Genomic DNA, 4,120 nt, shown 5'->3' on the forward strand with positions numbered 1-4,120 from the left:
TTTTCCTCTCTCTCTGCCCCTCCCCCACTCTGCTCTCTCTTTCTAAATCAACAAATAAACAAACACTAAAAAACTTAAAAAAAGAAGAAAAACAGCATTTACAAGGAAATAAGTGAGATTCATAACTATTAGAAACTTGTAACACCAATTTTTGGAATTTATTGAAGGTGAAATCTTAAAGGCATTGCTTTTTCAGAGATGTCTGTAGAAATAAAGTGTTAAAGATAAAAATACTGAAACAAATGGAGTCATGATTAGAGTAATGGTCAAGTAAATTATGGAATAGCAATGTATTAGAATATTATATAACCCTCGGATTAAAAAATAAAAAGACTAAGAAAAACTGCATAATAAAGCTAATTGAAAATATATAATATAAAAGTGCAGGCTTGCTAGAATTAACATTTTGTGAAAACTTCAAATGGTAAAAACTGGTAGCTCAGACACGAAAATCTAACAGGGTCTCTGGATAGTTGTTCCTCAATTGATTTGCTTGGTGTTGTAAGGACGCAGGTCTGAATCATTAGACAATAGAAGGGCACACATTGCCCAAGGCAGAAGGGACCACCCTTGTAACACCCAATCAGGAAAGGCCAGCTAACACCCTTAACATTTCTTAGGGCGGGCCTAGAAGGCTAGTTACACCCTACGTGAGGGTCCTGGGTCCACTCTGTAATTGGTTTACACTCTAAATGTTGTAATTGGATAAACCTGCTGTCAATAATATTGTATAATAATGATTGGATCACTGTACCTATGTCACAATTTCCTGTAACTCCCCCTTCCCAAACCCATGAAGGCCCTGCCCCCCTTTGTTTGGGGCTCTCAGCATGGATCCACCTTGCTGGTAAAGTCTGCGAGCCTAAACCCATAATAAGGCCCTTCGCTTTTGCATGCGTGATTTGGTCTCCCCAGCGGTTTCTGGTTGTTGGGGACAATAATGAAATCTTGGGCCTAACAGTGTTGCAAATCTTACATTATTATGTCAGGAAGTGGTTAACCATTGTTGCTAAATATAAGATAGAGCTTGAAATTTAAGGACTCTTTATGTTTCCTCTTCTTAAGAGCAAATGACTTTTGTTTTAAAAGATTTTTTTTAAATTATAAGGAGAAAAGGGGACAGAAACCTGTATGCATGTGAAACTGTGAGACACCCGTTTTCTAAACTCCTCATCCTTCTGCAGTTCCGTTGTTTGCCACCTACAGTGTTATAGTCATAAACCAACACTGTGATCTTTTTAAAGATGTGAGGTTCTGTTTAATATCCGTATGCCACAGACCAGCACAATTTTTGAGTTTCCTTTACACAGAATAAGAAAGAAGAGCTGTTTACTTTTTAATTTACTATTTATTTATTTATTTAAAATACGGAACACTTCACAAATTTGCATGTCATTCTTGTGCAGGGGCCATGCTAATCTTCTCTGTGTCGGTCCAGTTTTAGTATATGTGCTGCCGAATCGATCACAAGAACAGCCCTTTAGACGCTATTTCCTTAATGCATGACAAGGGTTAAACCAGGTCCACAATAACATACTTCTCATCATGATAGCTTGTGAATACAAAAAATTACTTGAAAGCATTGTTCCCCCCTGCTATCTGGGAAGATCAAGCAGGGAAGAATGAAAGTATTAGTTGTCCAATTTTAATTCAGGAACGTACTTAAGACATAGAATGTGAGTGTCATAAAAGTTGTAAATACTTGCCTCAATGGATTGTGTTCCAACAGACATTACAAAATCGCGCCTGTCCCTTCCTTGACTCAAAGGGTAGTTAACGTCCTGTAATAATGATAAGGACAAAGGTTGCAGGGCATGGATAAAAGGAATTTTACTAATAGTTCAATTTCTAGGGACCTTAGAGATCTAGTCCAACTATAATTTAGGAAGTCTAACAACATTAAATTATTTGTTCGAGGACTCAAACTTGAGTCTATGAAATTTGTTCAGTGTTATATCAGGGCTTTGGCTGTTACCTCAGGCATCTCATCTGCTGCCTCAGGTCACCTTGGCCTTATCTTCTCACATGTCCTTGGCTCTCTCTCTGCTCAAGACCTGTGGTGTTTGAAGGTCAGTTGCCTGCGGCTGTGCCCAGGAGTCTCTGGCTCCTCCCATCATTTCCGTTTGTCAGTAACTTAAGTCCCCAAGTTAAGATGTCAAAATATTTTCTTGGAATATAAGGCTAATGTGTGTAGACTAGTCACCCTATCTTTTGTGTCCTAATATGGTGGTTCTGAACATTTAGCATGTATTCTAGTCATCTTGAGGGCTTGGTGAAAGAGAGATGGCCAGGACTCCCTGCCAGGCCTCTGATTCAGGAGAGGTAAGGTGGTAGAAGGGTGGATGTGCTGGGAATTTGCATTTTTAACAAATTTTCAGATAATGCTGATAACTGCTGGTTAAGAGACTATATTTTGAAAACCAGGGCTCTTATAAAACATTTTTTGTGTCATTGTGTTCATGGCGTATTTTGTATTATTTACATACCAAAGCAGTTCCCTAATCCTTCCACATCCTTTTGCTGGATGCCCACGGAACTTATGAGCCCAGTAATAAGATGGCTGGTCAACCTGCACCTGGTGGGGTGGCACAGGGCTCCTAATGCTAACCGAGCTAATAAATCCTGGCACTACAGTCCAGCACCTTTCATGTTTTGGCTAAAATTGCTCCCCTCTAGAGACTGCTTGGCCCGATAGATCAGAAAATCCTTCACACAATGTCATGATCTAATGAGATTACTCTTTAACCTTCAATTTCCGGTAACATTCCAAATGCTAGGGAACTATTAAAACCACAGTGCAATCATAAAATGTATACTAATGATCTTTCAGGGACAAATGTATTCGGAGTAGGAGCCATTAGATAGAATAAGAATTCTAGATACATTATTTTTATTAATTCTAAGAATTTGTGGTTTATCCTTCACATGTGTTTCTACATTCCTTTCCCCATATACCATTTTTTAAATAAAAAAAGTCAATATAAGAGTATTGGATTTTCCAAAGAGTTCACAATTACCACCAGTAGTTAGATAATGGTATCTTGAATGTTTGAGAATTACTAGTAGAGATCAGCTGAAGGGGAAAGTGAACCATTACAAGACTAGCCAAATAAGAGTCTCACCTAAATTACACACATCATTTTTCTCTACTCTTGACTCTCCTTTGGGTTGAAGATCCAGTTCTGGGAGAGCATTAAAATATTTTGTGGCCAGGGGAACATGGGTGGCAACTGACTTTCGCTCAGGTCATGATCTCACATCTCGTGGGTTTGAGCCCCTCATTGGGCTCTGTGTTGATAGCTCAGAGCCTGGAGCCTGCTTCAGATTCTGTGTCTCCCTCTCTCTACCCCCCCGTCTCAAAAATAAATAAACATTAAAAAAATATCTTGTGGCTGTATTGAGATGATGTAAATAAGACACATACTAGCACATAGCAGAACTTCTGTATCTGACCCCCACTACCCACATTATTCTCCTTTGTGTGGAATAAAGGCTAAAAGAAAAGTTATTCATGCATTCTACTTAGGCACATACTTCCCTGCTGCCTGGCTAGCCTAGAAAGGAGTCTAATTTGCTGATGATTACAATTAGGAGGGAATGATCCATTACATTATCTTTAATGAGCTGCAGTAGGTCACTTGGCCACGGATGGTCCCATGCAAAGGTTGCGGTTCAGGGTGATAGGAAATCCCTGACAGCGTCTTCCTGACATTTGTGCAGTGGCCATAACACAGGAAGAATTGCTAGTTTGCAGTCACTGGAATGCCTAAACTTCACTGTATCTTTCCATTTGGACAAGCTTTAGTGTTACTACTCAAGTGCTTAATAATTTATAAACAGAGCTTATGTAACTGGCAGTTATGATGCACAGCATTAACTTAGAAGTGGTCTCGTAGTTGAAGGGATGATAGAGTTTCCACATTTATTATATTTCCTCTTCCTTGATTTTAAGGGTACATTTAAACTTCAGCCAGTAAATTCAGAAGCTCTGAAAACCAATCAATGATTTAGTTAAAAAGTCTGAAGCAGAATGTATTAGGCTGACTTGTCTCTGAGAGTGAGGAAGATACTTCTATGGGGAAATATCCATTTTGAGACATATTCATATTTTTATTTTATT

General features: G+C 38.8%; 1 non-coding gene across 1 annotated transcript; it reads right to left on the reverse strand.

Moving 5' to 3' along the window:
- Positions 1 to 1,361: 1,361 nt before the first annotated feature.
- On the reverse strand, positions 1,362 to 1,468 carry LOC115279598. The gene has a single exon (XR_003903528.1). It is a non-coding gene; the product is annotated as a U6 spliceosomal RNA (small nuclear RNA).
- Positions 1,469 to 4,120: the final 2,652 nt, after the last annotated feature.

The sequence above is a fragment of the Suricata suricatta genome, chromosome 15, assembly GCF_006229205.1.
Source record: "Suricata suricatta isolate VVHF042 chromosome 15, meerkat_22Aug2017_6uvM2_HiC, whole genome shotgun sequence".
NCBI classification, from domain to species: Eukaryota; Metazoa; Chordata; class Mammalia; order Carnivora; family Herpestidae; genus Suricata; species Suricata suricatta.